Source organism: Petaurus breviceps, unplaced genomic scaffold (genome assembly GCF_028583685.1).
Source record: "Petaurus breviceps papuanus isolate PSGF00001 unplaced genomic scaffold, PetGlider_PUasm1.0 551, whole genome shotgun sequence".
NCBI lineage: Eukaryota > Metazoa > Chordata > Mammalia > Diprotodontia > Petauridae > Petaurus > Petaurus breviceps.
The window spans coordinates 34,120,045-34,144,667 of NW_027186372.1; positions in this window are offsets into that span (position 1 = coordinate 34,120,045).

Sequence of the window (24,623 nt, forward strand, 5' to 3'; positions counted from 1 at the left end):
CATACCTTTTTGAATGGTGTAGTTCAACGTAGTTCATTTAGTAAAAACATTGAACTTGGAGTGAGCAAACTTGAATAAAAATCCCAGCTCTGTCAATTATTAGTTGTATTAACTTAATGCAATTAAGTGGGAGTCACTTCATCTTCCTGGGCCTCAGTTTCCTCATCTGTAAAATCAGGGGATTGGATTAGATGACCTGGAAGTTCTCATCCATCTCTAACTCTACAATCCTGTGATCTTTCCAGCTCTAAGGATTCTATGATCCCAACAAGAATCCAAAAAAAAATTTTTTTTTATTAATTGCTCCCTCCTTAGATGGAGATTCTGGAAGGAACCATTTTATCTGGGGGAGAAGTCACAAAGACTGACAGTACTTACAATGTCAGCTCCAGGGCTGGAGAGAGCTTCCAGAATGAAAAGGTTTCTGGGGCATAGTAGAGAAATTCCAGAGGGCAGCCTGGAGAGGAATGGGGATACACTTCAAGGTAAGACCTGGTGAGAGCTCCAAATCAGATGCTCCAAGAAAGTCTAATGGAGAAGGAAATACTTTGGACAGTAAGCAAAAACTCCATCAGTGATTGTTTCTTGTTCATGATCTCATACAGATTTGAAGTTCTATTCGAAAATTTGGGAACATCTATCCCAAGAGAATGGGAGAATAGAATCTACTTTTCATAGGCCAGAGGGAGATTTAATTAAAAGAAAAGGAAATCAGAGTATATGTCCTGGAACAAGTAACTTATTATAATGCCAAAGCCCAAAGCTCCACACCCAGTGACCCAAAGTCACAGCTCTGACAAAAGAAAACCTCTCATATTATTTCTGTTGAGTTTCTCCTTCTTACAAATTGCATTTCACTGATGTTGCTTCCACATTATCTTCTTCAGGTATACTCTCCCACCTAATGCTCTCTCTCCTTCTTTCCCTTCTCCTGGCCTCTTTTTTCCTTTTATTTCCTTCTCCCTTCTTTCCCTCCTTCCTTCCTTCCCTCCCTCCCTCCCACCTTCCCTTCTTCCTTCCTTCTTTCCTTCCTTCTCTTTCCCTTCCTCTTTTTCCTTGCTTCTCTCCTTCCCTCTCTCCCTCAATGTCTCCTTTTCTCTCTTTCTCCCTCCTTCTCTCTATCCTTCCTTCTTTCTTTCCAATATTTGAAAACACCAGGGAACCAGCAGATCTCCCTACACACCCCTCAGACTAACAGAGAAAGTCTAAAAGCTCCATTCCTGCTCATGGTCTGATCATAACATTGCCCTACAATGATCAGAGCTCTATAAATAAGGGCACAGACCAGGATCATCATCCCCATGCATATAGCTCTGGTTCACCATTACAAAACAATATGCCTTTCTTCCCTCTTAAAGGGCTTCCCTATCAAAGATTTCTTCTGTCCTCCTACTTACTAAGGGAGGGAAAGGGATAGGTTATCTTCATCTGCAAAATTGGGGGTTGGATTGGGTGACCTAAATTTAGTTAGGGTGATCTTGGCTCCCCCCAATTTGGCTGCTGTTGGCAGATGTGTGTGCCCTACCCCATAAAAGATTCTACTCACTCTCCAGTTACTTTTCAGTGTATAGTCAGCTTACTCCCAGAAGGCTATGGAGCATATTATTCAAATCAAGCATATGCATAGGAAATGAACTCCCAAACATACCACAGGTTACACATATAACAATGTTAAGTTACAGAACCATCACACCCATCAGCTCTGTCATATGTATCAGTGACACCATGCAGGGACATAGCAGCTCCACTATTTACTGATGGGTTGATTGATTGAAATCTGCTAGTGCCCTGTGCCCTAGGGCCTAAGACATGGAACACAGATCATCTGAGCTACATTTAGAGATGACATTGCCCAACTAAGGCAATACAATGTGGAGGAAAGGAAAGGTCACAATCTCCTTAAAAGCTTGCTTAGTGTCTAAATCACAATCTCCTGTGAGCTATCAACTTGTTGTCTTTCACCAGGTTCAGGAGAGGACTGGGATTGGAATTCACCTCGAAGGCAACATGAGTAATTATAGACATGTGGCAACCCAAACCTCCAACATGAACTTGGGCTGTGTGCATAGACGTACAGCATACAGAGCTGGAAAGGTATTAGTCACACTGTTGTCTAGTCCAGTCAGATGCATGTGAAGGATTATGTCTAATTCTGGGTCTCATAGTTTAGGAATGACAATAACAAGATGGGATGCATCTGGTCTCTCCAGTTGTCTGAAGCGCTCCTTCTGAGCTCAGTCTCCTAATCTCCACTTTCATTGGCAGGTTGAATTCCTACCGAGTGAATGACCACCCCTCTCCTAAGGATCCTAGGTGTAACCCTGAGGGGTTATGGCTTCTACTGCTCTTCCTCACAAGCCCCCATCTAGTGTACTTCCTCCAGTATCTATTAACCAGTTGATATCAATTAATTTTTATGTAGAGCAAGGGCAGAGGTTACAAAAACAATCCTTCTCTGGAGACAGTAGACTCAAACTGAAGAACCACGCCAGTGAAAACCCATTAGGCCAAGAAATATGATTCCTGGCCCCAGAATTCCTTTTCTCCCTTGGAGGAGGCCATACCCAGTGCACTTCAGGGAGTGGCATCTTTGATAGAAAAATCACTCCCTTGCTCAGCTGGGCTGACTCTTTCCAGCACATGGTGTCTCTCAGTCAACAGGTGAATTCACTTCTGGCCTGGGTCAAACCAATCGCTCAGTGGCTACTTTGGCCCTTCACCAAACTTGGCTGCTGCTGTTACTGGTTCTGGGACCTGGTTGTCAGCGAGACTTCAGGTGGCTTTGATGGATCTCTTGGTCTCACCAATTTCCTGGGTACTACCATGTCAGAAAACTCATTCACCAGAGATCAAGAGAACAGAAACACATAAGAAGCAAGGGCACCATGTGACGAAGACCACAAGAAAGAGTCTGGCTTGCTGTTGCCCCTGCCCCAACTAGCAGCTCACAGTAGTCTCCCTAGCTTGAAAGTCACCAAGGGAGAAAATAGGAGACTATTCACTGGAACCCTTTGTAGGCACACCCAATTCCAGTTCAGCCTCTCGTGCAGGGAGGCTCTTTCTAGCTCCAGAAGGCTGCTTGTTCCTCCACAATGACAGCCCCTCACTGATTCATGGCTGGGAGCAAATTCATCAGTCCTTCATATGTTGGATTTTAAACCAGGCAGAGAAGATCATACATGCTCTGAAGTGGGAGGAAAGGCCCCTCCAGACATGCAAGGGTGGAAATAAACCCATCCCAAGCTTTCTGGAATTTGGGCTGAGTGCCCCAAGGGCAGTGGGGATTGAAGGGAGCCCATGTTAATACTCTCTTTCTCTTGAAATTATTTTGTATGTATTTTGTATTTATTTATCTTTAGACATACTACATCTCCCTAGTAGAATGTAAACTCAGTGAAGACAGGGACTGTTTTATATATTTTTTGCATATTCTATTTTATTTGGATTTCTTAATATTACTCACTACGTATAAGGTAAAAGCACAATGCCTTGTACATAGTAATTACCTACTAAGTATTAAATACATGTTTATTCGATCGAATTTTTAAAAACTTTTAAAAATTAATTTAATTAATTTTAAAAATATTAATTAAAAAAAATTTTAAAACATAGAGGAATGTTGCTAGAATAGTGAAGGTGCTAGAAGCCATGCCATGGATAAAAAAAGACATTGGGAGATGGGGAGGAGAATAGTTGCCATTGCTGTCTTCAATGCGCTGTCTGGCAAGCAATTATTTGCTAGGTTCGTGTTTCTTAACAAAGAGTAACAGAATATGGGGTGGCTAGGTGGTACAGTGAATAGAGAGCACGGGCCCAGGAGTCAGGAGGGCCTGAGTTCAAATATGGCCTCAGACACTTAACACCTAGTAGCTGTGTGACCTTGGGCAAGTCACTTAACCCCAATTTACCTGCCTTTCCCCCTCCAAAAAGACAAAAAAATAAACAAGAATAACAGAATGCCAGAGTTCAAAGGAACCTTAGGGAACACCAGTCCCCTTTATTTTTATAGATGAAGGAATTGAGGTACAGATGAGGGAAAATGTCTTCCAAAAGGACATGCAACAAATTTTCTCATTCTGTCTGTTCCCCAAATGCATTCATGACTGCAACCTTCTTGAGGGCAAGAACCAAGTTCTTTTCATCTTGATGTCCTCTGCTATATAGCCTAGCCTAGGGCCCTGCCCTCAAGATCCTTCAATAAATGTTTGTTGAATGTTGAATGCTGACTGGAATCCAGCCATTCAGAAGTGATGGGGTGAATGCAGTCGAATTCTAGCACATACCATGTAACATTCTCATTAAAATCTAATGAGTTCAGCAGGATTAATGTTATTACAATGGCTAACCAGGGAATTAAACTGATAAGCTATTTTCTGTAAAGTACTGGAAGATGATCCTTCTTTTTCCAACTTACTTTTTTCAAAATCTGATTGATTAAAAAGTCGTCTCTAAATAATTTGGAGAAAAGTTTAATCAAAACCTGTGCTTCTTCGCATTCCTTATGAGCTGTAAGTTCATCCATTGTCAGTTTTTTTTTTCCTTCTGGCATTGTTAAATGATAAAATATCTGACTGGGTAGTGAAGTACTCACAAAAGGAATTTTTCTAAATAGTTTTATTCATTTTTTCCTAACAAAAGCATTGTCACATATACAGCATCTCAAAGCCAAACCTAATGAATACCATGTTACACACACACACACACACACACACACACATACACACACACACACACTCTGAAGATACCAGAGCACCTACAACCTAAAGAATTAACATCCTCAGCTCTGCTCGGATTTTGGCCCCCAAATTGTACCCCCCTAGAAAACCATGGTGTTTACATCAGAACTTTTCACTGAAATAGCTCAGAAGTCAGAAACCAAGATCTTGAAGAAAAACAGTTCCTTTTTTGAATGAAAATAAACTCTGTAAGGGCAGACACTGTCTTGTTTTTTGTTTTTGCATACCCGGTATCTTGAATATAGTCAACAAACATTTTTTAAGAGCTTACTGTGTGCCAGGCACTGTGCTGAATGTTGGGGATATGAAAAAAGACAAGAACAATCCTGGCCCTCGAGAGCTCACATTCTGATGGGGGAGCCAACACGAGAACGCCCACATCCATACTGAGATCTATACTGAGTAGGTAGAAAGTCATTTCAATAGAGAAGGTGCTAGCAGCTGGGGGGACTAGAGTCCCCTGCAGAAAGGGGGATTTGAGCTGTGTCTTGAAGGAAGCAAGAGAAGCTGAGAGGAGGAACAGAAGAGTCAGAACATTCCAGGCATAAGGGACAGTCAATGCAAAGTCATGGAGGTGGGAAATGGAGTGTCACCCACAAGGAAGAGCAAGCAGACCGACATAGGTGAATCATGGGAGTACATGAAGGAAAGGGAAGTATAAGAAGACTGGAAAGGAAGGAAGAGATCACTGAAGGCTATTAAGAAGGGCGTAGAGCTATGGTTAGACCCTTTGGTGTGACATGGTCATACCAATGTTTTAAGAAAATAATTTTCACACCTAAATGGAAGGTGGATTAAAGTGAGGTGACACTTGAGGTCAGAGATAATTAGAAAACTATTGAAAGAGTTGAAGCAAGAAGTGATGAGGGCCTGATCTAGGGCTGTGGCTATATAAGGGGAGAGGAAAATGTGTGTGTGTGTGTGTCTGTGCGTGTGTGTTGGCTGGTTGGTTGTCCTTCATTCTTGTGTGTGTGTGTGTGTATGTGTGTGTGTGTGGTTGGTAGATTGTTATCCTTCATTCTCAAAGAAGACCAAAATGAAATCACCATGTTGGAGTCAAGGTACAGTGTGTCTTACTGTGGCTGATCACACCAACTCACGTTTGGAAGGTTCCACCACAGGTCAGACACAAATAGTCCACATGAATATTTTGAGTGGAGATGTCTCTAAATTTGTGCCTCTCACATTTCTTGTGAGCTACTGCAATTATGTTTCACTCATAGAGCACAGTGCCTTCTTTGATGCAGGCATGCCATACTGGGCAGTCTCTTGCCAGTGTCTCCCACATCACACAATTGATTCCAAAGTTCTTCAGAGAAACCTTGAGAGTATCTTTGTATCATTTTTTTCTGATATACATATATAAAATGTAAAATTTTATAATCTGTATATGTATGTGTTGTGTGTGTGCATATGACATGTTCTAAAGGTAGAAATGTCAAGATCTGGCGACAGATTAAATCTGTGGAACAAGCTAGAGCTTAGAATCAAAGATGGTATTAAAGTTGTAAGGCAATGGAAGGCTCAAAGGAGAGTAGTACCTAATAGTAATAAGGAGGTTTGTGTAGAAAGATAATGAGTTCTGTTATGGACATGTTGTGTCTGAGATGCCTATGGAACACAGTAGAAGATGTCCAATTGGCAGTTGGCAATATGAGACCAGAGCTCAGGAGAGAGACGAGGGCTAGATGTATAGATATAAAAATAATCTGCATAGAAATAATATTTTAATCCATGGAAGTGAATGAAATAGTCTACAGAGAAAAGAGAAGAGGGGCCAAGACAGAACCTTGAGAGACACCCAATTGTATAAGTGTGTGTGTGTGTGTGTACAGAGAGAAAGAAAAAGAGAAAGAGAGAGAGAGAGAGAGAGAGAGAGAGAGGAGAGAGAGGACTTGGTCATGAGAATAGAGTAGATTGAAGAACTAGGAAGAAAAGTTTTCTAAGGGAACAGCGCTATGTACATTGAAGTCCCCTAGTATGAGAACAAGAGTAGATTATAAGCCAGGCACTGAATTCATTAAGGAAGGGAAAAGAATGTACTAGGAGTAAATAAATGACAACAACCAGGATCTGTAGTGAGTGACAAATTTGGTTAGGGTGAAGTTAGAGGAAAAGTTCCTGAATGATGGTGTTAGAGGGAGAATCTAGAATCAGCAATGGGGAGCAATGAATATTTCAACTCCTTCACTGGGGCCAGTGAGTAAAGGGATATGAGTGAATGTGTAGCCAGTACTAGAAAGGGTGGCAAAGAAAGCAGTGTCATCAGGAGGGAACCAAATCTCAGTGACTGCTGAAAGACAGAAGTATGGGAAGGGTTTAAGGCACAGGAAATCTGTTAATTATAGAACAGGCATTCAAGAGGGCACAGCGAGAGGGGTAAACATAGGGGGTGGGACACTGGTGGGGTAAGATTGAGGGTGAATAACAGTAGAAGAGCAGGCAGTTGGAGACGGGGAAGGGAGAAAGGTTTAGAAAGCAGCTGGGGGATAAAAATCGATGGGATGGGGTAGGTATAAGGGAATGGAAAAGATGCTAACAGGGCAGCTAGGTGGCACAGTGAATAGAGCACCAGTCCTGGAGTCAGGAGGACCTGAGTTCAAATGTGATCTCAGACACTTAACACAAAAATTAGCCGTGTGACCTTGGCCAAGTCACTTAACCCCAACTGCCCTCCAGAAAGCAAAAAAAAAAAAAAAGATGCTAACCATTGAAGAAAGAATCCTGGCAGGATATGAGAGGTTAGAGAGACATCCATTTGAGGAGGCACATGATTAGGGTATTCAAGGTCCTCCCTTAAAGTCTTTCTTTGTGGCAGGTGGTGATTTTTAACAAATGTTAATACTTGTTGAAATGAACTGATCCCTTTGGTCTGTTCTCTCCTGCAGCATTCCTGCATATATCCTGCTGTAAATGTGTGTCTGTATCTCATCTCTCCTCTTAAGTTGTGGATGCTCAGAGGGATAGTGTCTTCTTCATCACCATACAGTGCCCAGTACACAGCCTTGCATGCAGTTAACACTCAATAAATATCTAAATTTTGTTATTGAACAAATCCAGGAGGAGCTAGAACCAAAGAATGTCAAAGCTGGAAGGAACTGTAAAGATCATAGTCCAACCCTTTCATTTTCTAAACAAGAAAATTGGGGCCCAGAGAGGGGAAAAATTTGTCCAAGACCACATAGCTAGAGGGCTAGAATCCAGATTCCCTGATTCTCAGTCTAAAGCAATTTATTCTTTCCACATACCAGGCAGTCAGTCTAAAGAATACAAATTAGGTGCATACTATGTGCCAAGCAATGTGCTAAGTGCTGGGAATACAAAAAAAAAAATGGTAAATGACAGTCCCTGTTCTCAAGAAGTCCAAAGTCTAATGGGGGAGATGATGCAAATAAGCTATATACAAACAAGTTATATACAGGATTGATTGGGAATAATCAATAGAAGAAAAGCACAAGAGCCAAGGAAGATTAGGAATGTTTTCCTGTAGAAGACGGGCTTTTAGTTGGGACACAGCTTTTCATATTCTTCTTAGATGATGCATATATGTCATAGGACATTAGGATTTTGAGCAGTGGAGCCCTTAGAGACCTTCTAATCCTACCTCCTCCTTTCACAGATAAGGAAACCAAGCCCCAGAGAGGAGTAATTTGCTCAAGGTAATCAATCAACCAAACAATAATTATTTATTAAGTGTCTACTATATAGCAGACACTATTCTAGATAATGTGGGTATAAAAGGAAGGAAGGAAGCGAGGGAGGGAGAGAAGGAAGGAGGGGGAGAGAGAGACAGAGACAGAGAGAGAGACAGAGATAAATAGTCCCTGACCCCTCAAGGAGATTATATTCTATATAAGGTTGGATGACAAATACACATATAAATTTAAGAGGTAGAAACCACTCCTTACCACTTTGACCTTCATAACTTAGCTAAGTAAAGCATGTCTCAATCAATCGATCATTGTAGACTTTAAACTATGCTAAAAGGCCTTCAAAATGGAATGATGTTGCCAAGCATCCTGTTCAAATCGCCAAGGAAACTTGGCCACACTCCCCCCCACCCAGGCTGCCTATAAATTAACAAGTGAGTTGAGAAGGGATTAAACTCCAGAAATTGGAGTTTACAGGTGGTTTTCCAACATATTCCCAAGGAAAACTGGGAGGGGAAACCTGGCCTAGTCTTCTTCCTTTCTCTCTTTGACTAAAGGAGGACCTTTCCAGCTTCCAAGGCGCTGGAGAATGTTGGCCCCCTTGTCCATCAGTGTCCCAGACACATCCCTGAAGCAGATGACAGTATCAGGAGCCAAGGACAGTCTAGACCCATGACTACAAGAAGCCCAGAGAATAAACTCCCCCATGCCCAAAGGGAACTTCCTGAACTCCCCATGAATGAGGAAAAGGTCTAGCTATCCCTTTGCCATAATTGTTCTCTAAGCTTTCCCCTGGGAAGCAACTTTCCCCTGGACTCTTTGGCTGAGGTTGGAATTGGAGAGGAGATAGGGAAGGAATGGTTGGGGGGAATCAACATTTCTTGCTATATGACCTCAGTAAAACCCACTTTCTAAATGCTTCTTTAAGACTGACTAACTAAACTAATTTTCAATTGATAATCTTGAGAAGTTTCCCACATTGCTGTAGAGCCTCATTCCTCTGATGTAGGCTAGCTCTGGGGACCTATGACGGACACATAAATTTAACTGTGAGTTGGGATAAGGAAACTCTGAGTTTACATGAGCATTATAACTATGTATATACAAAACATGCATAACAAATATAAGGTAATGGGGTGAGGGAGGTGCTAGCATTTAATAGGGAGAGAAAGAGAGGGAGGAAATCAAGAAAGGCCTCACACAGATATTAGACAACTATGGAGGCCAGATGGAGGCCAGAACACTAGTCCTGGATACTAGTGACTTTGGGGTCACCAATTTTCAAATGGGAAGAGTGATCTCAGTTGCCCAGTTAGTTTGGACCATTGCATGTGTCCAATGGGTTCAAGGATACTTTGATTAGGTAGGTACTTAAGCTCTGGTTCACTTTACAATAAAGCTCAAGGCATTTCTAGCTTTCAAATAAACTGAGTGAATCCAATTAAAATTGTATCTCCCTCTCACCCTGTAATAATAACCAGAGGTAAGGTGGTAAATTTTTAACAACTGGCTCTCCAAAGTGGGGGTGGGGGGAAGTACAGCTTTACATGCTTTTTCTGCATTATTCACATTTTCTTCATTTCTTCTTAAGTCTAGACAATAAACAAAATAATAAATCAAGTCCTGCTTTGTAGCATTTGCCAAGTTCTGAGGTATAAATGCTCACACACAAAAATTTAACAATAAGCTCTCCTGAGCCTGTTTTGAGCTGGTTCCAGCACACTCTTGACAATAACTCATGTTTCTAGGTTTCAAGGTTTAAAAACCACTTTCTTCACAAGAACTCCATGAGTTAATGTAAATATATTTATCTCCATCTTACAGAACAAAATGAGACCCAGAGGCCCTGGAGGACTTGCCTATGTTCACACAGCTAGCTCAGAGGCAGAATTCAAACCTCTATTTTCCCAAGACCACCAGCACTCTACCATGCTCCTCCTCAGGCAGCTCTAAGGTCCTCAGAGAATATACTGAAAAATCTGCTAACACCTTCCTGATATAACCAGGGGACTCTGGTGGCATTTTCTACTGCTGATTACAAAGTCATTTCCTCTGAGAATAACTCCCAACCACTGGGTCAAAGTTGTCTCCCTGCAGCTAGAAGGTGGGGCTGCTGAGGTTTGGGGCTTAGGGGTGCTCAAGACCCCAAAATACCAACATGCTGAGTCCTGCCAAGTGAATTTGACCCAAGACTTCTCTCAGCCAAAGTAAAATAAAGTTTATTAAGAGATTCGCCATAATGAGTAGACTCTTAAGGAGCCCATGTGTTTGTGACACTTGTGTTGATGAGCAGGCCAGAACAGTCTGACACAGACTGAGTGTGCTAGATTGAATCTCAGCCCCTTCATGGAGGCAAGATGGATCTTATATACAGAAAGACTATAGGAGGGATCTAGGGGTGGTGAAGAGGAGGGGTTTGGGGAGGGTCTTGAGGAGGAGTCTAAGGAGGATGTTGAGGAACTGAGATCAGACTCCAGGAATGGGATTAAGGGTGGGAAACAGCTAAAGACAATGGAGGGCTAGAGTAGTTTAAGGATAACAGATTTGGTTATTGATATTTTGATAGGATCAAGTGTGGGAAGAAGCTGGACAATGGAGGGCTAGTCTAGGTTAAGAGTAAGAGATTTGGCAGGATAGGGGAGAATATAAGAAAGAACAGATTGAGGGAAGAGGTATTCAGTAGGCTTCCTATTTTGGGGTGGGGGTAGGGGAAAAACAGGGGGGGGGGATCTGTAACTCAAAATCTTATAACTTTCTGATATCCTTTAAGGATGATTGGTTTAAGGATGATTGGAAGCCAGTCTCTAGTCAAGATGAAAGAAGACTTTACTTGGATACTCTGTATTGACTAAGGAGATTGTGACTTACTGTGACCTAGGAGTAGATGGTGTTTGTATTTTTTGCTACCCCTTAAAGATGACTATAAAATATATTGAATAACATGTTTTGTTTAATACTATGTGGCCACCTTAGTAATAAGTTGTTACGCCATGTTGCTGTGAATGTTATGCTTTAGTTTCTTGAATGGTATGCTTTAGTTTATTGCTGAATAAATAGAGTTCATTATACTATGTGATTAGACCCTTATAATTATTCACAGCAGCAGTCCTCAGAAGAGCTGCTCATCATTGGCTTTACAACAGGGTTGAGTGACTTTTCTAAAGTCACACAGCTAGGAGAGGCCAGGTGGTGCAGTGAGTAAGAGTGCTGGCCCTAGAGTCAGAAGACCTGGCATCGGTTCCGGCCTCAGATACTCAGCACTCACACAAAAATAACTGGCCATGTAACCTTGAGCAAGTTACTTAACCCCGACTGCTTTAAAAATAAATAAATAATAAAGTCACACAACTAGCTTGTGTCTGAGGTCAGATTTAAACTCAAGTCTTCCTGACTCCAGGATGGGCAAGTGCCCACTGAGACACCTCACTGCCCCCACACTTTCTTACTGCCCTTTTATAATAATGAGAGGAAATTCTTCTGGGAAGGAGCCACATTCCATGAAAAGCTTCTGGTAACATCATTTGGGTGGTCAAAAAGCATGTATGGAAGCAGGTAGGTGACACAGTAGATAAAGTGCCAACAAGAATTGAAGTCAGAAAGACTCATTTCTGTGAGTTCAAATCTGGCCTCAGACACTTACTAGCTATGTGACCCTGGGCAAGTCACTTAACCCTATTTGCCTCAGTTTTCTCATCTGTCAAATGAGCTAAAGAAAAAAATGGCAAATGGCTTCAGTATCTTTACAAAGAAAACTCCAAATGGGGTCACAAAGAGTCAGACACAACTGAAACCACTGTACAACAACAACAAAGTATGTATGATGGCCTCAACAACCTTGGCAACAATCTTTGTCAGAAAACATGATTATTATTGACTATTGATGCACCACAACTCGAATCAGCTTCTTTTTAGCACTCACAGCTGCTTATGGGTACTGACACTAATATTAGAGTATACTGAGGCTTCCTGTCATTTGCCTCTGGACAATACAACATTTGAGATTTCCTGTCAAGTGAATGAGCAAGATAATCCGATGACAGGCAATGCGAACTGCTAAGAAACTCATGGGCATCCCTGATGAGTTTTGAATGGCTTCCTTTCTCTCTAGGGTCCTTCTGCTTACAGAATCTACACTCAGCATCCTTGAATTTATAACAAGTGTTGTAAACTTCTGCAACTGGTAAGTCTGAATTGACCCACAGAGACATATGTAGCCTGCTGACCACAGTGGTCAGGTAAGAGTTCTTTGTCTGTGTTATGAACTTAGGAGAGCACTTCGTAAAATGTGTGTATTTTGGTGATGTAGTCTTACTGGTTAGGACCTTTTCTTGGACCATTATTCATGCCAGCTGTGTTCAAACAAAAGGTTCTATTGCAGAATTTCATTATGAGATCCCACAATCATCTAGGTGGGTAAGGGGAAAGAGAATAAGCATTTATTAAATACCTACTATATTCCAGGCACTAAGCTAAGTGCCTTACAAATATTTCATTTGATCTAAAAAAAAACCCCTAATTTCAGTGTTAAAACAGATTATGCAGCTCTTCACCATAAACACCAGGTTGTTGATTCTGCGGTTTAAATCTCTGAACAATAACCAATAGTGTACTTCCAATAATTTCACAACATCATTAAGTGGCTTCATTTTCGGTAAAGCAGGAATAGTGACAGACCAGCTCTGGCTTAGGCTAGATCCCACAAACGATAAGGAGTAGGTCAAGCTTTGTTGATGGTTCTTTTGTGTGTTTCGAGATAGAAGCAAAGTCTCTCCACTTAAGAATCCCAGGCAGCTGGTTGACTGGAATCCGATTTTCCAATATGCCTCCAAAGTAGCCATTTAATAACCATGACATATAATTATAGGATTTCAAATGGAAAAAATCCTAACATTTTCCCCAAACCACGCCCAGCACACATATATAATAAAACTCTATGTTAATCTCGCACAACATTACTACTAATAACCAAAAAATCTTCATAGACAATACCTATCACAAAATAGCCACAGGTCTTCTGAGTACTCTTGCTGTGTACACAAACTCAAGACAATATTATAGACCAAGAGAGGGCTTTGCCTACAGGAGGTCCTCCATGTTAATTTAGGTAGCTTGAGGAACTTGCTGGGTTAAGCATGAAACTGATAAGCTGAAGCAATCCAGATACTTTTATGTGAGTTGCTGAAGAGCTGGCAGGATTGATGGAAATGAAGGCAGGAGCTCTAAGTAGCCAGGTCTTTGGATCCTGTCAGTTCAGTGTGTTCTAGCTTATCTTGAACCAGACAGACCATTTGTCAACATTTGTGCCTCCAAGCCCAGGACATATTGTGAAATTGCAGCCGCTTTTAGGGGGAAAACACATAAAACAGTGTTGGTTTTCTGGATCCACATGTTTTTAAAGTTTCACTAAATTTCCGTAATCATTTGATTTAAACCCTAAAATGTGTTGAATTCCAAAATACCTAGTACAATTATTCATTTGACCAAAAAATGCATCCTGAAGTGAACGTGCTCAGTTTTTAAATTTCTTTCACTCAATACAGCATTCAACAATTCAACATTTACGATAATTTACTTCATTCAGAGCAATGACAGGGGAAAGACAGAGGGCCCCTGACCTCCACAGTCTAGTTTACTAGATAAGACAAAATCACAAATCAGTGTAATACAAGGCAGAATGTGGTAAACTCCATAAGAGAAGGTACAAAATGCTACAGGAATTTGGAGAAGGGAGACATCCCTGCCAATACAGAATAAAGTAGGAAATCATTTGTGGTAGATATAGTATTTGAGCTAGGTCTTGAACAAAGAATAGGATTTCAACAGGAGATATAAAGGAGGGCATTGCAGGTGGGCAACTAGGTAGTACAATGAATAGAGCACTGGTCCTGGAGTCTGCAAGACCCGAGTTCAAATCCAGCCTCAGCCACTTACTAGCTATATGACCCTGGACAAATCACTTACCTGCTGTCTACCTCCATTTCTCATCTGTAAAATGAGCTAGAGAAAGAAATGGCAAAACAATGTGGTATCTCTGCCAAGAAATTCCCTAAAAGGGTTCAAGAAGAATGGGATACAAGTAAACAACAACAACAAATAAATGCCAGGTAGAGGGAATAAGAGGTAGGATAGGACAAAGCATACTCAGGAACATTGAATAGCCCTGATCTTCTGAAAGATAGGATTTGTGTAGGGAAATGGCCAGAAGTAAGACTATAAAAGTAAGTGGACCTGAACATGGAAGAGCCTGACTGCCAGGGCGAGGAGCGGAGTGTTAATAGAATAGAATAAGTCACAAAGGTTTGATCCAAGCATCAGATGTGAAAAATTTTAAACTTTATTTACAAAAGGTTTCATTCCTCCCCACAAAAGGAAAAGGTGTGAGATGATGCGCTCGGAGTGATAGATTCTATTTTCTCATGCGACTTAGCCACGTGATCTTGAAATAAAAGGCTGGATAGTAGCCAGCTTGGATGTATCTGTTCTGCAATGTGGCAAATGAGTGTGTGTGAGTCTATCTCAATCTGTAAATGTGTGGAGGCGACGGGGAGAGTTTGTTACCACTGTGGCTGCCAACTTTACAGGCAAGCGAAGCAAGAATGAAATTGTTTCAAATAGCTATTAGCACATGTGCCCCCAAGGAGATCACAGACAGCAAAGAAGATACATAGAGATAGATACACATACACATATCTATTAATATGTGTATATATAATTACTATGTTTTCATGTGTGTTCACATATGTATGTATATACATACATACACATACCTGTGTGTGTCTATCAGCTAGGTGGATAGAGCACTATGCCTAGAGTCAGAAAGACTCATCTTCCTGAGTTCAACTCCAGGCTTCAACATTTACTAGCTGTGTGACCCTGGGCAAGTCACTTAACCCTATTTGCCTCAGTTTCCTCATTTGTAAAACGAGTTGGAGATGGAAAAAGGAAACCACCATCTCTGCCAAGAAAACCCCAAATTAGGGTCACAAAGAGGGGGAAGTGGCTGAAATAACTCAACAATAATGTGTGTATATGTGTATGTAAACATATATGTACATAAATACATACATATATTCATGCTTGTACTTTTGTGGTAGCAAAAATATGAAAACAAAGTGAGTGTTCATTGGTCGAGTAATGGCTAGACAAATTGTGGCATATGAAGGTGAAGGAATATTATTACACACAGGATCTGAGGAAATTTTGAGGAATTCAGAGAAAAACAGAGAAGTTTGAATAACACAAAGCAAAGTAAGCAGAACCAGGAAAACAATACAAGCAATAACCACCATGACATAAATGAAAACGTTAAAAGGCAACCAAGGTGCAGCCAGGTGGTGCAATGAGTAAGAGCTCTGGCCCCAGTGTCGGGAGACCTGGGATTGGTTCTGGCCTCCGATACTTGGCACCCACACAAAAATAAGAATAACTGGCCGTGTAACCTTTAGCAAGTTACTTAACCCCAATTGCTTTAAAAAAAAAAAAAAAGGCAACCAAACACAGGTTAAGTGCATGATTTTAGTACCAGAGAATGGATGATGAAACTCAGTCCCAGTTTATAAGCAGAGAGGTGGGGAACTACAGATGTAGAATATTGTATACGCTATTAGGACAGTCATCATATTGTCACTTTTGCTAAATTATTTTTCCTTGTTACAAGGAAGGATTAAATGGGGCAGGGGATATATTGGAAAATATAAATGTGGTCTATTGCTAGAGTCATATTGTGACTTTTCAGCATAATGGAACCTGTCAGACAGATCTTATTCTGTGCAGACATAGCCTTTAAGGAAACAGGGTCAACTCCACATGTAATGGGGCTTCAGAGGAGGACCTTGAGGAATACTGAGAAATGACTGTGGAGTTTTAAGAAAATATCAACAATTTTTTCAATTTAATCAGATAATAATAGCTAGTATTTATATAGCACTTTAATATTTACAGAGCATTTTATAAATACTATCTTTATCCATTGATCCATAAGAAAAAGATATGCCTTTTTTCCTAAGTCTAAATGTTTTGCATTTTCATAAAAAATAATCCTTGATAGATATTAATCTATAGATATACACATATGTATATATGTATGCACATATGCATATCCGAGTTTAAAGTGACAAAGAAGGAGGAAATTATAGGAGGTAATATGATGGAATAGAAACAGCCCAAGTTTTTGGAAGACTTTATCAATACTTTATCTGAGCTCTTTTTGACCGTGTGACCATGATCAAGTCACTTAAGCTCTCTGATCCATGATTTCTTCATCCATAAAACGGGAATAACAATACTCTGCCCCACAGGGTCATCATCAGGAAAGTACTTTGGAACCCTTTCAGCTCTCTAATACTAATATAATAATAAGTCATTTCTATACTGTTCTAAGGTATACAAAGCGATTCCTTTGCTGCAATCCTATAAGGTAGGATCACTCAGTTATGAGAGCTTCCTCACTGATGAAATCACAGACATTTTGAACACATTCAGGAATCATGGTTTCTCTGGTAATAGTAGAATACAACTTTTCAGAAACCTTCACCATGATATGTATACTACTTTTTTCCAAAAGGTACCAGATATTTTACAACCTTAAATGGTAGGATTTAAACTGCTTCAAGACAGAAACGTTGAAAGCAGAGACTATTTTCATTTGGGCCTCTGTATTCCCCAAACCTAGCCTAATGCCTGACAGGTAGCAGGCACTTAATAAGTGTATATTGTATTGAATAGAATTGAATCTATACAGCTAATATATTTTAATTATCTAATTTTATTTGGTCAAGATGATAGAGTACTGTTGTTGTTCGGTTGTGTCCTACTCTTTGTGACCCCATTTGGGGTTTTCTTGCAAAAGATACTGGAATGGTTTGATAGTTTCTTCTCCAGTTCATTTTACAGATTAGGAAACTGAGGTAAACAGGGCTGTGACTTGTCCAGGATCACATATTACTAAATGTCTAAGGCCAGATTTGAATTCAGGTCTTCCTGACTCTAGGCCTGGCACACTATCCACTTTACCACCTGGCTACCCCCAGCACAATAGTATAGAAAAAGACAAAGTCTAATTTATTTAGCAATCCTTGCTAGAATGCCAATGTAGGACCATAGAAAGCGAAGGGGATGCACAGAAGGACCTTCTCATGCACAGCATAGAAAATCTCCATGATATAGTGGTAAGAATGCTAGATTCAGAGTGAGGAGATTAATGGCATATTTAATCCTAGAATCCCACCTAAGATTCTTACTAATTTTATGTCCATGGGGACATACAATACTTTAAGTCTCAAAATAAGGATTAAAATACTTGCTATACCTACCATACCAGGTTGTTATGGGGCAAACACTCTTAATCCTTAAAGCACAGTATAAATGGGAGTTATAATTTGCACATTAGTACACCCAGTTTATTATATAGGCTAATTGTCATCTTGGAAAGCTTGGAGAACCTAACCCTGAGGGGCTAAATTATAAGGAAGGCAAGAGAAATCTGAGGGAGGAGGAAGAGGGAAGTATGGTAGTGAGGAGTCCTAGAGAAGGAGCTGCTGAATGGAGATTGTGACTAAGAAGAGGTTCCCAAGAAGGCCTCCCCATAGAGACTGTATTTTTTTTATTCTGTTTTGTTTTATTTTCAGCTCCAAATTCCCTTTGTCCACCTCCCCCTCCTCCCCACTGAGAAATCAGGAAAAACAAAACCAATTACAAACATGTAGAGTGAAAGCAAAACAAATTAGCCATGCCATATATACTCTCATAATAATAGGTAATAGCTAACATTTATATAGTGCCTACTATGTGCAAGCCCTGTACTAAGCACTTTACAAACATTACTTCATTTGATCCTCACAACAACCCTGAAAGATAGGTGTTACAATTATCCCCATTTTACAGTAGAAGAAAATGAGGCAAGCAGAGGTTAAGTGACTTGCCCAAGGTCACACAGCTAGTAAATGAGAAGAGCTTTTAAATCAGGTCTTGCTGCCTCCAGGTCCAGCATTCTATCCACTTTGCCACCTAGTTGTCTCATGAGTCTATCACCTCTCTCTCTAGAGATAGATAGTATATTTCATCATGAATCCTTTGGAATTGTGGCTTGTCATTGTGTTGATCTTTCAAAGTTTTCGTCTTAGATTCGTCATTCTCCAATTGATAAATGATCAAAGGCAATTTTTCAATTAAGAATTCAAAGCTTTATACAATCATATGAAATAATGCTCTAGATCACTATTGATTAGAGAACTGCAAATTAAAACAACTTTGATATATCATCTCACACCTACCAGATCAGGGGATGTGGAAAAATTTGGACACTAATACAGCATTGGTAGAACTGTGAACTGCTCCAACCATTTTAGAGAACAATCTGGAATTATGCCCAAAGAGTTATAAAACTGTGTATACCCTTTGACCCAGCAAACCACTATTAGATCTGTTTCCCAAAGTGAGCAGGAAACAGGAAAAGAACCTATGTGTTCTAAAATATTTATAGCAACTCTCAGTGTGGTGACAAAGAAATAAAAATTGAGGGAAGGCCCATCAACTAGGAAATGGCCAAACAAGTTGTGGTGCATGATTGTGATAGAACAGTACAATGCTGTGAGAAATTATGGTTTTAGAAAAACATGTAAAGACTTCATGCAATAATGAAGAATGAAATAAGCAGAACCAAGAGAACATTGTACACAGTAACAGCAATATTGTTCAAAGAATGGCTGTGAGCAACTAAGCTATTCAGAGTATAAATATTCAAATCAATTATAAAGGACTTATGAAGGAAGATGCCATCCACCTCTAGAGAAAGAATTGATAAATATAAGTATGCATAGTGTGGTTTTACATATATATGTATATGTGTGTGTGATAAATGGCGGCCTTCTCTACTTCTGTAATGTGGGGTAGGAAGGGAGGGGGATAGTTCAAAATTTTAAATGTAACAAAAATAAATTAAATTGTAAATAAAAAACAAAGTTTTGTATCTCTACAATACTGTTGCTATTATATAAATTGTTCTGCCGGTTCTGCTCACTCCACTTTGCATCAGTGCATACAAGTCTCTCTGAAACATCTCTTTCATCATTTCTTATAACACAACAGTTTTCCATTGCATTCATATACCATAACTTGTTCAATCATTCCTTAATTGATGGACATCCCCTCAGTTTCCAATCCTCTGTCACCATGTGAAGGGATGCTATAAATATTTTTGTACATGTAGATCTTTTTCCTCTTTCTTTGACCTCTTTGGGGTACAGATTTAGTAAAGGTATCTGTGATAGTAATGGAATATAAAGATCCCCCTGTATTGGCTTGGTTTTCAAATTGATTGTGTTAAAACCCAGAGCTTTCTAATCCCACTTGTGGGATGGACTTGTTGACGTGAAAAGAGAGGGCTGAACTAGGAGGAGCTGGTGACGTAGATTTGGAGAAACACAAGAGAGAGGTAGAAGAACTTTTTGGAAGCAGCACCTTGGAGGCAGAGAGAGACTGAGAGGATTGCTGAGGGCCACTTTGAATTGCCCAGGACTTTTGAGAGCTGCCATGCAGAGCTGCCAAGGACTGAGGAGACATGGCTGTTTTGCTGGTACTTTTGTCTGTTTTGATATTGTTTTGACAGATTTGTCCACTGGTGAAAGACAGTCCTGTTGTTGCAGAAGCGTTGGAACCTTGCTGTTGGTTCAGAGCTCTTGAGACTGTTCTGCAGACAGAGAGTGAATTCTGTCCACTGGTGAAGGACAGTCCTGTTGTTGCAGAAGTCTGCGAACCTTGCTGTTGGTTCAGAGCTACTGAGACTGTTCTGCAGACAGAGAGTGAATACTGTCCACTGGTGAAGGACAGTGCTGTTGTTGCAGAAGTCTTGCAACCTTGCTGTTGGTTCAGAAGCCCTGAAGAAGGATTTTCTTGTTGTATGTTTACAGAAATCCTGGAAGGGGGTTTTGCTAATGTTTTCAGGGGTCCTAGGACTGTTCTGCAGACAGAGAATGAATTAATGAAGAGACTGGCAATGTATCTTGTGACCTTGCTAAGCTTTGTCTCCCCAGGAACAAAGATTGCTGAGAACTTGCCTCAAGAAAAGACCTCCATTTGGGTATTAAGTGCTGTGCTTAAACTTGTAACTCTGGGGTAGATGCAATTGTGATCCAGGGGTGGGGAACTTTTGACCTTTTTGTGTTCTATGATTGAACAAATGAATGTACTTTACTTATGATTGGAAACTAATCTCCATTTGAGAAGAGGGGCTTTGTGATGGACTAAATGAAGGTACAGCCTAGGAGTGGAGTAGTATCTAGAACAGGGACTTTGTAATTGATTAAATGAATGTAATGTCCTGGGGTGGGGTAGTCCTTGGAGATTATTGAATCACACTTAGTAAATGCTGTATTTGGAATGATGTCATATTTTGATCTCCTCTGTTCTTAATTTTCCACTGAATAAAATGGAGAGCACCTATGCTGGTATTTTGAACCTTGGGAAGTTGCCTTTGCTTGGCATGACATTACAGTATCCCTGGATCAAAGTGTATTCACAGTTGAATAGCTTAGTGAGCATAGTTCCAAATTGGTTTTCTGAATGGTTAGACCAATTCACAGCTCAACCAACAGTGCATGAATGTACCTGTTTTCCCACAGTCCCTCTAGCATTTGTCTTTTTTCCTTTTTCATCAATTTTGCCATTCTGATGGGTGTGAGGCAGTAGTTCAGGGCTGTTTTGATTTATAGGATCTCTTTAGTTTGAGCAGTGAGAGGGAGGTGGAAGGGGACAGAGGAAGTGGTGGAAGAGAGTGGGAAAGAAGCATGAGAGCTCCTCATAAACCATGCGCTCCTGGAAGGCAGGGACCAAATCATTTATCTTTGTGTCCCTTTCAGGGCCTAGCAAGGGCCTTTCACATAGTAACTGCTTTTAAAATATTTGTTAAATTTCACAGAATTGCAGAGATAGATGGAACCTCCAAAATCATCTTGTCTAACCCTATCCTGATCAGGAATCCCCTCTATAATATTCCTGATGAAAGGGCTACCATAATCACCTACCACTGATGTTCTTTCTTCAATGCTGTGATGTGACATAAAGGTAATTGTGGATTCTCAAAGGCAGGCCCTACAGAGCTGGAAAAGATTCAAGAATAACCCTAGCCGTGAAATATATCTGTTCCAAGGAACAGCCTAGTTAAGTGCAGAGAATCATCATAAGGTTGACCACCAGGTGATGAATTTTTTGGTCCCAGTAAGTCACAAAGATTGTCTACTAAGGCTACTTGCCCTGATAGAATCACAGATTAAAGTAATAACAACAATCACTTCAATAATAGTTTAATCATAACTGCCCTGTGAGATAGGTGTAATACAAGTATTTTTATACCCATTTTACAGATAAGGAAATTGAAACTGAGAGAAGTTTAAATAATTTCCCCAGGGTCACATAGATATAAGAAGTGATTCAAAACAGTTTGATTCCTGGTCTGATTCTACCACACAGTCCCTCAGAAACTTGAGGAGAAAGATGATGCTATTCCTGATAAGTCTTCATCATCACTTATAACTTGTGCCCAACCTCAGAAAAGCACCAGTAACCCAAGTCCATCTGGCCCTTCACAATCATGGTTCCATGGTCTGACACAGAGAATGTGGTCCAGTAGATCTGAAAGGCAGTGTGGTGTAGTAGATACAGTGCAAGAAATGGAGAGAGAAAGACCTGGGCTTGAACCCTGGTTCTGACATTTGCTAACGTAAAATGTCAGCTCTTTGAGGGAAAGGACTAGTTTTCGATTTGTCTTTATATCCCCAACCCAGCCAATCCTCACTGGATTCTATTGCTACCTGTATAATATGGGCAAATCACTTAACCTGTCTGAAACTCAGTTTCCTCATCTGTAAAATGGGAACAATAGAGTATTCTTATTAATAAAATGTAATAGTATTGTTGTTATTAATTATAATTATATAATATATATAATTGTGGTGCTTACATCACAACATTGTTAGAAGAGTACCTAAACCTGTGGTTCCACTGATAGAGTAGAATTCCCAGGTGAGGAAAGTCTAGAGTACAACAGAAAAAAAATTGCCAAAGTGGAAGGAAAACAAACCAGGAAAACAATATACAAAATAGTGGGGGGGCCAGGTAGCACAGTGAGTAAGAGCACCGGCTCCAGTGTTGAGAAGACCTGGAGATCAAATCCCGGGCTCAGACACTCAGCACCACACCCAGAAACACCTGGCCGTGTAACCTTGAGCAAGTTACTTAAACCCGATTGCTTAAAAAAAAAAATTAACAATATACAAAATAACTACAACAATGTAAATTAATTTCTATGACAAAGTATAGCAACTGAATATTACAAAATGACCAACTTGACCCCAAAGAAGAGAAATGAGAAGACACCTCCTTTTCTTCTTTGCAGAGGCGGGGGACCATGGGTGTAGAACACTACATATAACAACAGACTTGTTCAATATGTTGTTTAGTTTCGCTGAATTTTTTTTTATTTCTTCCTCTTCATTATAAGTTATGGCTCTCTGAGATGGGTGAGGGGAGAGACAGAATGGGAAATGTAGGTAATGTAAAACAGAAGATAACAATAAAATTTTACTCTATAAAAATTTAACAAAAATATATTATATATGTAAATAAATATATTTTATATATGAACTATATTTTACACTTAAACATTTAAAATTATATTTCTATATGTATACACATATACCTATATATGTGCATGTATTCATATATTTTCATGTATTCACATATATATGCATGAAAAACCTCTGAGGGGAAGGGGCATGAGGGTAGAGAGCTAAGCACCAACTGAGCTGTCCAGGGTCCTGGCTTCCTTCCACCCAAGGCTCTCCTCTTGACCATTCTACCCTGGGATTTGAATGCTCACCTCCCAGTCACCTAAGTCCTGGACAACAGGACTGCAAGAGAAGACTCTGCTTCTCCAGCCAGGTCAATCTGCTTTACAGCATCACTCCTATTGCCTACACGCCATTAAATGTAATTCCATGATTCTGAAAATAGTCTGAATCCATACAGCCAATGGAGGTAATATCTGGTCATGGTCATGGCCCCCACCTGGGGAAACTGGACAGCCTGCCTAGGTCATAGCCAAGAGGTTTCTGGTGGTGGCTATAGGTTTCTGTTTTCTGCCCTCCCTATTCAACATTTTAATCAGTGATTTAGAAAAATTCAATTCAACTATTTTTTAATACTACTAATAATAAAAAGTTAGCACTTATATAACACTTTAAGGTTTGTAATGAACTTTACATATATTACCTTATTTGTTCTCAAAACCTGAAAGAAATGGGATTATTATCCTCATTTTTCAGATGAAGAAACTGAGGTAATATTTGTAAAAAAAAAAAAAAAACACTTAACACAGTGCCTGGCACATATAGGTGCTATATAAATGCTTATTCCCTTCTCTTCTCCTGGGGCAGACAGAGGTTAAGTAATTTGCCAGGGTCATACAGCTGGTAATTCTCTAAGGCTAGATTTAAAGTGAGGTCATATGGACTCTAATTCCAGCACCCCAAACAAGGTCTATGCTAGGGCTAGAAATACAGAGATGAAAAAAATGACACAATCCCTGCTCTCAAGGAGCTTACGATATAATAGAAAGATCAAATGTGTAAACAAACAACTATAATACAGGTTGGAAGATAATTGCATTTATGGTGTAACCTAAGAGATTCAGGAAGAGAGGGAGGGATCATGTAGCTAAATAAGGCCACAAAACATTCACAGCGGAAGGGGTATCTGAGCTTTGCCTTGAAGGAAAAGTTTGCACAGGTAGAGGAGTGGATGGAATGCATTCCAAGTATAAGGGGCAGCGTGCACCAAGGCACAGAACTGGAGGGAGCAAAACATGTTTGTGGAACTCTTAGGAGTTTTGCTGTAATATAATATGCATGAATTAAAGTAATGGGAGGTTGTTGCCGAGGGGGGTTGGGGGGTTAGGGAGCAGGGAGAGATAAGGCTAAAAAATAGGTTGGAGCCTGTTTGTAGAAGATCCAGGATGCCAGTCCAAGAAAGGATAGAGAATACTACTGGGCCTAATATTAGTGCCAATCCAAATCTCCCTCAGTTAAGAAGCCCAAGAAACGTAGTCCAGTTCCCATTCCAGACTCACTCCCAAGGCAAGGACCAAAAAGATGGGTCAATGAAAGAGAAGAGGGGACAAGATACAATGGCTTTGCACCATTCACAAAGGGTATAATGGCTTTGTACCATTCACATTCCACTGACA